The sequence below is a fragment of the Mustela nigripes genome, chromosome 4 (assembly GCF_022355385.1).
Source record: "Mustela nigripes isolate SB6536 chromosome 4, MUSNIG.SB6536, whole genome shotgun sequence".
Classification (NCBI taxonomy): domain Eukaryota; kingdom Metazoa; phylum Chordata; class Mammalia; order Carnivora; family Mustelidae; genus Mustela; species Mustela nigripes.
The window spans coordinates 128947063-128961034 of NC_081560.1; the positions used below are offsets into that span (position 1 = coordinate 128947063).

Sequence of the window (13972 nt, forward strand, 5' to 3'; positions counted from 1 at the left end):
CCAAACCTTTTCAGCTCTTAAGGTGCTGGATTCATATTGAATTATTATTATCATTTCCTTTCTGCTGAAATTTTGATGACATGGTCATCATTCATTCAACCAAGTGTGGCCATTTCAGATTCAGTTAAGTGTCTTTATTCAAGGCATCCTCATAGGCTCCTTTATTTGTTAGAACTATTTCAAAATGAATAGTCAGATGAATCACCAAAGCATTGCAAAGCAAAACTCATGTGTCAGGGCTAAACTGAGGAAACAGAACAAACAAAAAGATGAGGCAATTACAGGCTTGGGAAATTGTTTATGATATAATATTGAATTAAAAAAAGGAAAAATCTATCATTTAATATGAAATGTGTGTTGTGGAGAAAATCTGATAGGCAAAGAAAAAGCATTCAGACAAAATGGGGGTTATCTCATGGCGGTAAGATTACAGGGGATTCTTAAATTTTTTGCAGTATTTTCCATTCATTTTATATTAACTTTTTTTTAACTAATAAGAAATAAGCACTGCTTTTACTAGGCTTAAGTTATCCCCTAGCCTGCACTGTCATCACCCTTTTGCCAGCACCTGGGCCAACCCCATGGAAGAGGGGCAGAGTTGGGGCAGGCCTGGAGTCTCTAGAGCAGAAAACATTAGGAGATAGCAGGTACCTTTTGGACCAGTGCAAGCACAGAGAACTGCCCAAAATATCTGCTGTTCTAAAAAAGCTCCTGGTCTTAACATTAGCAGGCCCATGGTGTTGGGTAAGTGGACATATTGCCCATTTGGTAGTGAGATGACTTCTAGAGCTGGATTCCACAGAGGATTCTGTTGGAAGGAACCACCTACTAGCAGGCATGTCACATAACCCCACTGGGCTTTGGGTTTACTGTTTATAAAATGACTGACAACAGGTAAAAGGACGTGACATTGAAAAGCCTTTTCCTAAAACTCCCTGATTTTAAAAAAACTAGTCTTAAAGGAACACAGCATGTTGAAGAATGTCTCATTTTGGCTTAAAATTGAAAGACCAGATGTATTCTCATCTAAGCCAAGAATGAGACAAGGGTAGTAAGCAATGAAGTAATTATATGAAGACCTGTCTAATATCTGTCTCCAAGTCCAGGCTATAGCTCTAGAAGGACAGCGACCGTGCTCTGTCTCCAACATCTAGCACAGTGCCTAGCAGAGTAGGTGCTTCATTAATATTTTGTAGATGGGAGAGCAGAGAGCAAGCAGACACATTGGCTGGCTGGCTGTTTTCACCACCAGTATTGAACTTTTCCTAACACTACAATAAGACAACATATGGAAATTAAAAGTATAATTAACACAAAGCTAAAATTCTTATTTTTAGATCATATGATCATCTACATTGGAAACCCATGAAAAAACTGTTTTAAAAAAATAAGAAAAAGCTAAAAATAAATATTAAAAATAGATTTTCTATAAATTAATGGATCCCAAGATACAATGGAAAAAAAAAAAACCTCTTATAGTAGTAACACAAGTACTAAATACTTCAGGTGGAAATAGGAAACATAAAGAACCTGGCTGAAGAAGAACATGAAACTCTCCTACAGGGCATTTTGCTAGATGTAATGTTTAAATATAGTAAAAATGTCTTTTTAAGTGTAATTCCACTGAAAATCTCAGGGTCTGTAATTGCAAATGCCAGTCTGTGATCAACATGAATGCTGAAAGAATAAGAAAGGGCAAAGGCTTTCTTAAGATACTTTCTTAAAATACTTTCAAGTATGATATTAGTGAAAAAAAAATAGTCACCAAATTAAGAATTTGTTTTACAGTGAAATTTACCTAGTGGCCAAGTCTATAAATTGGGTCCTGAGATCCATTCTTAGATCTGCCCCTGACTGTAAAAGTAGTGTGAGCTCACTCATCTCTAAAATGGGTATAAAAAGAATTCTATAGTCACAGGACAATGGGAAAATAAAGAAATCTATAAGAAACGATGCTGAGAATGTTTATAGCAGCAACGGCCACGGTTGCCAAACTGGGGAAAGAACCAAGATGCCCTTCAATGGACGAGTGGATAAGGAAGATGTGGTCCATATACACTATGGAGTATTATGCCTCCATCAGAAAGGATGAATACCCAACTTTTGTAGCAACATGGACGGGACTGGAAGAGATTATGCTGAGTGAAGTAAGTCAAGCAGAGAGAGTCAATTATCATATGGTTTCACTTATTTGTGGAGCATAACAAATAGCATGGAGGACAAGGGGAGAGCGAGAGGAGAAGGGAGTTGAGGGAAATTGGAAGGGGAGGTGAACCATGAGAGACTATGGACTCTGGTGCTCGCTTCGGCAGCACATATACTAAAATTGGAACGATACAGAGACTATGGACTCTGAAAAACAATCTGAGGGTTTTGAAGGGGCGGGGGGTGGGAGGTTGGGGAACCAGGTGGTGGGTATTAGAGGGTATTGGAGCACTGGGTGTGGTGCAAAAAACAATGAATACTGTTACGCTGAATAAATAAATAAATAAACAAATAAAAAGAAATGATGCTGAGAAAATAAACTGAGGAAAAATGTTTATTTGTTACATATTCATGTTCTTACATATCCAGTTCTTACATACATCTTACAGAGTATCAACAAGCTAAAGCATTAAATGCAAAATGTTAAAACTACAGAATAGCTAACAGAAAGTATAAGTGATTCTTCTCTTGTTATGGGGAAGGCTCTAACAAACAAAAGAAATTAAGCAATATCACAAAGAAAAGGCAAAAAGGATCAGAGAAATTTGGAACTGCTCCATGTAAAAGAAGTCATTGTAAGTAAAAAGAAAAAGAAAAAAATAAGAAAATTAGAAGAAAAAAATAAATAAAAGAGAAAAATATTTTAGGCAAGACATATGACAAATATGGAGTTATCAACTTTAATATATAAACAGCTCTTTAAAATCAATACAAAGAATACTTAAAACTCAGTAGAAAAATTGCAAAGGATGTGAACAACTAATTCACAAATTAGAGAACTAAAGAAAAAAGGCAAATTGTCAGAATAATGAAAAAGTGTTTAACTTCCTCAGTTCTAGAATTTCCAAATGCTATGTATTTGATGTATTTGGAGTCAAAGAAATCCATAAAGGGAAATGCAGAAATGAAAGCATTTTGTGTACCATTTATGCCAGAAATTGCCTAAAATTGACTCACATATATGAAGCATTGTGAAACTCCCATTTAACCCTGGTGTGTTAAGGAGTACTTCGAAAATTTTAATGAGATATTGGAACTCAATTTTGATAACTTGCACTATGCCATTTGCTCACTCGCTCTGCCACCTTGTGTTGTTCTCTAATTTTCTAACGTGGTGCATGTAACTTTCCAATATGACCATGTCCACATCATAAATAACCAATATGGATGAGCAAGAACTAATTAGTTGATGAAAGGTCCCTGAGGAAACCGTAGAGAGATCTAGTTGTGGATCTCGTTTTCTTACCACAATCATTACTTGTTCAAATGTAAGATGATTATTAAATCAGTGTTTCTCCTAATGAGGTCTAAAATTCCTGCTCCCTATTTCATCCCTTCAGAATCAGAACCTGGAAATTGGCATTTTTAACAAGCACCCCACTGAATGCTTAGGGACTTTCAAGTTTGTAAACTTTAACTATAATGACAGACCACCCAGTCCCCTCTATTGCCCCCAAAATTGGATAGTCTGAAGGAAAAAAAAAATGCATGCTGACTAACAGCCTCCCTCTGTACATACAAGAACGATACCCACCTCAATTCTCAGATCCTTGTTATATTTGAGTTGACGTCTCTTTAGGTTTATTCTCCCAATTCCATGCATCAAATTACACTCATCGAAGCTGCCAGTCTTCAAAAGTGCTTTCAGAAGGCACATAAATTCAATCCTGACTCCTTATGATTCAGACATTTAATCACACCATAAACTTAATGGAATCCAATTTGAATGTAGACACCTCAATAGCTACATTGCATTGAATTCACAACCTTCATAAAACGTGGGTCTCAAAATGAATCACCAGCTTAATGAAAAGTTCAGAGGAGAATTCCGCCCTCTCATTGGTCACTGTCCTGGGTCTTCAGCTTCCAGGAAAAGGACTGGAGCTGTCAACACAACACTGTAGCCCAGGCAACCAACCATGCCACTGGGAACTTTTCAACACTTGAAAAAAATAAAAGTTACTATAGAAACTTTCAGATGTTCTTTAGATTGTTTGGACAGCCCATGACTTATAACAGTAATGATGCCAGGGTCAGACTTCACCTGTCAGTTTAAGACCTCCCTTCATTAACAGCCCAGGAATAGGTTGCTTTTGGGGTTCTCAGACTCTTGCCTGATTCCCACCATAAAGTGTGTTCCTCGAGTGGTGTATGTTCTCTGGGTAAGAAGAAAGGGATAGAGGAATAGTATGCTTCCAAAGGCACAACAATTACTTAAAACAACAGGAAATAAAAATACAACTGGTTCTCCAAACATCCAGATGTGGTCTCAATGATGTTTGGCATCCTCTAGGTGAAGACATCTGGGTGATCGATTCTGACCTTCCAACCAGATGTTTAGCCATAGTGACAACTCAACTTTGAACTGAAACTGAGTAAGAATTGCAGTTATTATGGAGCTATCTTTGTGAGCTCCTTATATTGGGAATGTCTTCTCACATTAGCTTTCCTACCTTGGGTAGGTGGCTTTGCCTGAAAGAACCTCAGGGTCTTCAGAGACGCTGAGATCAACCTTCTCAATTGTGCTTTCTCTTCGTTAAGCTTTTGTTGTCATTGCTAAGCTAAGTAGAAGGAAGACCAAATCCTTTCTTTTTCTTTCTTTTTTTTTTTTTTTTTTTTTTTTGAAGACAGCTGATGGAATCTACCTATTCTTAAAAAGTTATTTACCTGAAGTAGGAACCATGTCCATAAGGGAAGGAGGTAGGTGTCTCAAAATGTCTTGTAAACTTTTTGAGTCTAATATGCTGAACTGCAAATTTAATCCACTGAAGTGGTTTCATGCAAACACTCCTCTCAAATTCCTTTTGTACAAAATCTTGATGCATAATGTATAGAGTCTGAAAATGGATTAAGCTACATTTGGAGATGGTTTGAGTTTTTTTTTCTTTCTTTCTTTTTTTTTTTTTTTTAAAGCAAGCAAAAACAAGTGGTTTTTTGTTGTTGCCTTGTTTAACCCTTCCTGCTCAAGCAAGCACACATGGATTGTGTCTTCTCAAAGCTGCCTTCCACACAATGTTTCTTGGTTGTTTTTTTTTCCTTTTTCTTACTGTCAAAAAGTTTGAGATGTTAGAAGTTTTAATTAGAAATGTGAAGAGTGAATTAGAATCATTTCCCTCAGATTTCCTGACTCAAGCAAGCAAATAGACTGGTAAAACCTTCTGATTTACTTCTGGAAGATAATTTAGCAACCGAGTCAGCAAATGAGTAGAATCTTACTGAAAAAAATGTCTCCAGGTATTCCTGGATCTTAACTACCCTGAGGGCTTGGCCATAGGTGGAACACTTGGTCTGTATGTTGTTGGAAGAAGATGTGGTAAATGCTCAGAGACACATGTCCACCAGTGCCAATCAAGGCCAAAATGGTGGAAAAGGAGACAGCCAGGGAGGATTGTTGAAGCTTTGAAAGAAATCACAGATACTAGGAATCTTACACTTAACGCTTTGATGAATCAATACATTTGTAATGCTCTGTTTCATCATTTGCTTATTTTTGCATATCATTTGAATATTATGCAAATTGTACTGAAAAAAGAATTGTGGCTAGAATGAGGAAATTTGGGCTGAAGCCCTAAGTTTGACCTAGCATTGTTCTATGAACTTAAAACCACTTGCTTTTTCTAGGTTCCATATCGTCATCTGATATATAAGGAGAACCACCCTCCCTCTAGCTGCCCACCTGCATCCGGGCCAGTGGGAGAGTGAATGAGATGGGTGGGAAAGTATTGTGTCAAGTCTCAAGCCTCATGGACATGGACGATTTCTCTGTTTTGGGTTAACTACTGTCTTCTTCTGAGTAAATGGTGGCATCCTTGGCTGTTCTGCCATATATTTCTTCACCAGGCTTCTCCAAAGCCAGGGTGAAGAGAACAGTTGGTTCTCAGGGAGACTCACAGCTGCAGCACAGCTGGCCACTCCTGGGGGCGTCACATACTGGGTCCCAACAGGAGCTTTCATGTTCACACGGGGCTCCATACATGACTCTTAAAAACATGGCTTCAGATCAATACAGAGAACCAACACCCCCCTGACTCAAGATTTCTTGTGGTTCCCATTCTGAATCCTCACCTGGTACCACCTTGTTTTTGACCTCATGACTAGCCCTTCTACTATTATTTGCCTTGCCCCTCCTGCTTCCACATCATTCCAGTTATCAGGTTTGAGTCTCTTCTCCATTGTGATTCAAATGATTCACTTACTCATACTCCCTTTCCCTTGTGCCCAGCACCTGACACCCCAGGCCAAGAATAGGACACAAACAAAAAAAGCGGGTTTTATTGGCAGGTATAAAAATTGAGATGTGCCTCCCAAAACAGGCCATGTAAAGCTTTCTGCCAACACTACAAACATTTTCTCTTTTGGAACTACAGACTTAGAACAATTGGACAGTTTCAGATTCTATAGGGGAAGACGACAGAAGAAAAGGAATGTTTTTTTCCCAATTCACCTCCTCTTCCTACTTTAAATGTTAACACACACTAGTGTATGTGAAAACACAGAGGAATCATATCCTGTTTGTGCTTCTCCATATAGAGCTTGATTTGTTGGATGCAGTGTTGAATGGAAAGGGAAGACTAATTTAAATTCAAATTCATTCCCCATGACTTCACAATAATAAGGACCTTACTAAACATTTTTTAAAATCTCTACAATGTAGTGAGAGCAAGACCATGCCTGTCTTGTTCATTGGAGTATTTTTAGGACCCAGCACACAGAAAGTGTTTAAAAAATATTTGTTGCCTGAATGAATACATAAGAAGAAAAAACAAAGTAATATTTGAAAGATTTCTTATTATCTGATGCTGATAGAGAGTAAAGTTAATGATTTAGAGAACAAGTATCCAGCAGTACAGCTCGCTAATACCTTTTAAAATGTGTTGATACTCATAAATCCAAAATAAACGACCTGTAAAATCACTTAAGAAGAAATAATACGCATTTAATCAGGCTTCCAGAGGAAAGTCTCGGGGAAAAGCTGAGAACTTCAAGAATTATTAAATCCCTTCCAATTCAATCACTGACCGATCACAGACACACCGCATGTCCCTCTGCCCGCAGGGCTGTCACATTCGGCAGTCCTGCTCAGCCCTTCGTTATAAAACTCCCAAATTACAGCCACCTCCTGGAGCCAGAGGGAAAGGCTTTGGATCAGCTGCAAAGGGTAAGTCCTCTTACAGGTCTACCCAGCACGCTTTTCCACATTCCACAGAGGGATCTTCAATCAAGGGGGAGAAATTGAACACATCACCCACATCCTAAAGCCAGCATCTTCAAAGTCTTAACACACGGCTTTAGCTTCAAGTCAAAGGGCTCTTCCTCTGGCAAATAAAATTCAAAATACTGTGAAATGCCAGTCTGTGCTTTATAATCCTGTTGAAGTTTTTGGAATTTAACAGTGTTCTGGTACCTTCCATTCCATCCTGAATTTTACCTCTTAGTCTGTTAATGAGAGCTACTTTACCTTTCCCAGAGTTTGATTAAGGTCCTGAGGGTGGTAGTAAAATGGATCCATCTTTTTGTTACAAACTCAATTAGCAGAAGTTAGAATTGCTCTCTTCAACAAAGTTAAATAAATTGTTAATGAGAAATTTACCTTCACTTGATTCGTTAGTTGCCTTATTAGCTTGGAGTCAACACTATTAAAGGAGAAGATGCTTATTAAAGCTTAAGGTGTTTGCTGGATTGAATGTTAAAAAGAAGATGGCAGGATAGCACTGCTGACTGCCTGCTTCCAAAACCCGGAGGGGTTTCCATGATGCATCCAAAATAAGCAACTCTGAGCCTTCATTTGGGGTTTCCTCATCAGAGAAATAGAGATGTACCTGGTAGGTAAACGTGCCACATTCCCATTGGTAGGTAACGTCTACAGCTTCTCTTTTTGGCTACTGTGACGAGATGGTTTTCTAAGCCATATAGACACTGGCCTGAAGGAAGTCCACTCAGTTGCAAGTGAGTCGGAACACCTTGCCTCCTCTGATAAGGAGGGATCTAAAACATGTTGGAAGAGGTCATCAAGGGGGACATGACCACTCATTGACCTGTGAACTGAACCCACACAATCAAAGGTTTCTCAATCCCTCTCCTGTCCTTAGAAGGAACATTCTACCTACCTTCCTCATACTGGGAACCAGTTTCAAGGAGTAGCTTTGAGAGAGCAATGTGTTGTTGAGACCATCTGGACAGTATATGTGACTGAACCCAGTTAAGACCTCTAAACGTTGAAGGTTCTGGCAGGAGGGTACAGAGAGCTACTCATCTCACAACTTTCCAAAACAAGCCTCATATGTAAATTCCCTTGTTTATTAAATCTTCCACCTACCAAGCTGGAGTGATCTACCATCTTCTTGGTTCTTTCCTTGCCCTTCCTGTGTGGGAGCCGGTTTTTCAAACCACCACCCGCACCATAAACATCAGGGGCATAGGAGAAGGAGGCTATTTACTCAAAAAAAGTTTATGGGCAGATCTTAAAACCACCTCCTTGTTGTGACATTTCTAAAATACCTCACTTTGACAACCAGGACTGGCTCTAGGCATAGTTGTGAGGTCAGTCGTGACTGTTTTCAGCCCCTTCTCCATTCCCCTCTTTAAAATTGCTCCCTTACATTCCCACCATGTGGCTCCTCTGCCAGAATCTACAGGCTGATTCTCTCTAGTTCATCTCAACATCTTCATGGCCATTGGATGGCCCTGCAGAGGCTGGCAAGCTAAGTGGTGTCATTTCCCAGAGTGGCCTACATCTCAGGTTCCACACAAGACCTAACTTCAACCAAGCAGACACTCCCCCAGGAAATATGGAAGTAGACTTCAAAATGTAGGCTATACTCTTCTACTTTCTCTAGCTAGCAAGTGTGGAAACATACAGACAATCTAACAGAAGCCCCAGGGGCCAGACCCTAGCACTATGGATACTGAGAGGCAGGCCAAGAAGGACATTTGTTTTGTTGTTATGGGCTGGGATAGACACAGTGAGGTACAAAAGTCGACAGTTGTAGAGGTGATTTTCTTCTTTATCAGCTGGATCATGGCAGCAGCTGCCTCTGTGGGTCAGTTCTGAGGTGTTATTCTAGAGTGTGATTCCTGGAAGGTCAGCTGAAAACCTTTTCCCCCTGCTCTTCTAAGGGTTTTTGTAAACTCCTTATTCCTTGTATGAAATCCATTTCCACTAAAAGTAGCTAGACTGAATTCTGTTACTTGCAACTAAACTCTAACAAAGACACTTCTTTCCTGCATAACAACCGAATGCTTTAATGCTTGCCCCCCCCAACTTCTCAGATGAAATGAGTTGATAAATTGATTCACAATAACGTAGTTAATAACTACTAAAGTAATTTGGGGGTACTTGCCTTAACCCAAGCAAAAAGATTCTAATGGTGAATTTCCAAACATGAATCTTTTACAGTGTTGATGGAAATTTTTTATTCCTAGGTGGGGAGGCGTATGTTTTTTAAACTATAAAGTAGCTGTTGCTAGTTGTTAATGATGACAGAGATGATAATTATAGTGGTGACGTCAAAAAGCATGAGAGAGCAAATCAAACTTGTAAGGTTCACTCAGCTGATATCCCCAAGCTCCCCTACTCTCAATCCTCTAACCAGGGCAGGAAACACCATGGTCACCACCCAGCTTCTCACTCCTCACTGCAGAACTCTCAGAGGGAGTGTTCTGTGATGTCATGACAATCCCATGAGAGAGAAAACCTGCATCAGAAGGAGACAAGCAAGAATCTCCCTGAAAGTCAAGCACATTACTCTCAGAGAAGACAAAGACAGGTGAAGAACGGGCTGTTGAGTGGAGAGATGATTGATGACGTTTGTGTGCAATGCCGCAGAGCTTTTTGGAGCAGCCAGTCTGTGGAGGCACTCCCCTGACACTTGTGGAGCCCATGATACAGGAGAAAATTTTCTTTCCCTATTTTCTTTCCAGGCAAAGAAAATGATTTCTTAATTATTTTCTGTGTGCCGGACATTTCTCCATTCATTTCATTCACTCAACAAACACTTTACTTGTGTTTTTGTTGCTATTGTAGATACTGGTGAATAAACTCTATTTACCAATCCTGATGTGACACCAGTACTCACATGGAAATTTCTAGATTACAGTTGAGGTCAGTGTTACAAAGAAAAACCATAGCACACTGCCTGATGTGGGAAGGGGCGTAGGCATAACTAAGTCTTGGGGTTCATGGGATACTTTCCAGAAGAAAAGCCATTCCAGCTGAATTTTAAGGACTGAGCACAACTTAGTCAGGTTGAGGGAACAGCACAAGCAAAGGCTCTGAGGTTGGAGGGAGCATAAACCAAGGGGATACATATTATTACCTCCACTTTATACAGGAAGCAACAGAGACATAGAAAGATTAGGTAACTCCCTAAGGTTATGCAGAACTTAGGGCAATAAGAACCCAAAGTCTCCTTCCATGTGATCCAGCTTCCGTGAGAGGCGGAGACAAATATACCAGACAGGCTTTTAAAAACAATTACCAGGAGACCCTCTCAAGCCCTTCAAGGCCACCCCTCCTCCTGAAGGAGTTGAGGACAGATTTTCATTTTCTCACTCTACTGGGCTCGAGACTAAATTAAATGAAAAACCTGCTATTTCAGACGCAAAAGTCCTGGGTGCTTTTCGGGAATGAAACCATCTTCCCTCCTCCCCGGGGCCTTTCATACCATTATGGTGCAGTCCCAAGCTATCAATGAGAGTAAAAAAACGGGGCTTTGCGGTAGAGGAAAGAGGCTATTCACACTGCTCCTGATTTCTATAAAAGAGATCTTTTGATCTTTGAAACAGCCAAAAGGGCAGTTTGATCTTCCTCAAACTCATTTATTTTCAGATTCTTGCAAATTTCTTTTCTGTAGGTTTACTTCCTTAAAAAGCTCAATATTCAATTGAACAGTGACTTTTATATATTGAAATGCAAAATTGAATAGCTGACGCCCTAATAAATGCCATCCTGGCTATAGAGGATATTTTAAAAATCATAAAAGGGCCGATTGAGCCCGATCCAGGCAAAGATGACAAAGCGAATTCAATGCTTCTTTTGAAAATGAGTCATGGTCAGAAATACTCACTTTGACCAAAAGCATTTCTTTGAATGCCAGAGGTAAATTTGCTCACTTTCATTTTCTGCCTGGATTTCAAGTCGGCCCCACAGAACTGAACAAAATCAACTCCGAGAGGCCCTGGCAGCTGTTCCAGATGTAAATGTGAACAGGATCGTGAGTTTGGGCCTATTCCCTTCAATGCCTCATTTTCAAATTATGTAGATGATGTTCATATAGGGATTGATCACACTTTGTATATTTTTTCAGGGAGGAGTAAATCATTGCTATTTTCTGCTGCTTTAACATTCCCCAGGACCACCCTTTCTTTTACATAGGAAAAGGATGTTTTATTATCATGAGCCTCCAAATTACTGGCAAAGGGAGAGTTTGACATATGTTCCCAGTCGTGGGGGACTCAGGGGAGGACAGGCACAACATACTCAATCGATTAGCCAAAAGGAACAGCCTTTGATGTCAGGGAACCTTTCCAAATTTCATTTAAGACTCAAACAATCTGTGGGAAATCAAAGTTCTCAATCAGAACCTTTGCTCCACTCCTCTGGGTGCAGCCGTGGCTGGAGGAACTTTTAACTATTTGTAGATGATGACTCAGCCTGAGGATGTGTCCATCCTGTGGCCCTTTCGACACTAGGCTCATTGAGATGATAACTTCATTTCCCACTTTCTTCTAGTCACGTGTGCTTTTTCCCTTTTGTGAGTATGTTTCAGGAAAACGCACATGAGCACTGCCAAAGAGGCCACTATACAGAAGCCCCTCCTCGGCGTGACCTTCAAAGAGGGTCTGATTGTGTAAAGTATTATAGGAATGCCCTACGTTTTGCATACTTCTAGTATCAGCCGAAAGGCAGATCTGACTTGGGAGAGGAACGAAGCCCAGGAGAAACATGATGGCCCATGAAGGGGAAATGATAACTACCAGGAAGGAGGTGAGGGAGAAAAAGGAAGACTCAAAGATGCATGGAGGAATCTGGGTCTCACTCTCAGAAATAGCAAAGTCAAGAGGAGGAGCCGAATGTGCTGTCTGGTTAGAGATCATGGTTCGGATTTTGAATAAATTTGATTTTAAGTGGTACTTTGGATATCTTAGCAGAACAGGCACTGCCTACGAGCCTGGATTACTTCGGTATTCAGAGGCAGATGTTTATCCTATAAATAAGAACATAAGAACATTCCAGAAGAATATTCCTGAACCTTCACCTGTTGTGTACTTGGTCAAACCTCATCCAGGATGCCACACCACCTTCAGTGTGGAAACTACAATTCCGTTCACCTCAGCACTGTCAGTACTTTGTGCTGGTTTCTAAAATAGACACTGACTAGCTAGAGTTTATATAGTCTAATATAGACACTGACAGACAAGAGTCGTCAAGATGGTTACAGCAGTTAGCACCCTAGAGATGTTTAGCCTAAGAAAGGATGACTTCGAGAAGAAAACACTGAAGATCTGTCATTTGAGGAGGGATTTGATGGACCCTTTTCTAGGAGGGAGGATCTGTGGGAGGTACTGGGGGTGGAAAGATGATCTTCACAGTTATAGAAATCCCAAATAATGCCTCGCTAGAGTAGTGGGTTTCCTATCATCCTTCCTACCCTTTGAAGATCTCCTTCACCTGAAAGGGAAGTTGTTGAAGAAGGAACTCAACATATTCTTGGATAATATCGAAACTGTAAGGGATCCTCAGTTGCCTGTGTGTCAGTATTCCCAAGTGTCCACAGGGTATAAGAAAATCCTGATAATCACACTTAGGGCTTGCTACCTTACCAGCAAGTAGACAGAATTTATGGTGTTAGAACGCCCATAAATTGTTTTTGAGACAATCAAAAACAATTCCACAGAAGAAAGCCTCTCGATTCAGCACCCCCATTCTGGGTCTATGTACTAAAGAAATCAAATCAGTATCTTGAAGAGGTAACTGCACTCTCATTTTCAATGCAGCATTATTCACAGTAGCCAAGATACTGAAACAATCTAAGTTCTGTTGATGGATGACTGGGTAAAGAAAACGTGATATAGATGGATTAGATATTGATAGATACATAGATATACATACAATGAAATATTATTCAACCATAAAATGAAAGGAAAGCCTGCCATTTGTGATAACATGAATGAACCTGGAGGACATGATGCTAAGTGAAATAGGTCAGACACAGAATGACAAATATATTCTCACTTACATGTGCAACAAAACTGCTGAACTCCTAGAACTTGGGGTTAGAAAGGTGCAGGGGTTAGTGATGGGGGAAAGTGGGAGATGTTGGTCAAAGTGTACAACCTGTAGTTATAAGATGGGTAAGTTCTGGGAACCTAGCATGGTGATTAGAGTTAATGATGTAGTATTGGATACTTGAAATTTCCTAAGAGAGTAGATCTTCAGTGTCCTCACAACAACAACAGCAACAGAAAAAAAAAAAAAAGGAGATATCTATGGGAGGTGATGGACATGTTAATTACCTCAATTGTGGTAATCATTTCACAATATATATGCATATCAAAATATCACATTGTATACCTTAAATATATATGATTTGATTTGTCAGTTATACATCCATAAAGCTAGAAAGAAATAAAAGAAAGTTTCTCTTAGGGGTGGGTAAACTATCCACAGCTTCGAAAACAATGGCCGACAATTAATGTCCACGAAAAAACTTGAAATAGAGAATACCAAGCAGCTCAAGGACAAAATTCAGAGCTAATTGAATACACA

At 39.8% G+C, this 13972-nt stretch overlaps 1 long non-coding RNA gene across 1 annotated transcript in view; it reads right to left on the minus strand.

Moving 5' to 3' along the window:
- LOC132016247 (uncharacterized) overlaps window positions 1–3926 on the minus strand; it is a 36811-nt gene extending 32885 nt beyond the window's left edge. Inside the window, exon 1 of the long non-coding RNA XR_009403927.1 lies at window positions 3740–3926. This is a non-coding gene — a long non-coding RNA (uncharacterized LOC132016247). The remainder of the gene's footprint in view (window positions 1–3739) is intronic.
- Between the last annotated feature and the right edge of the window lie 10046 nt (window positions 3927–13972).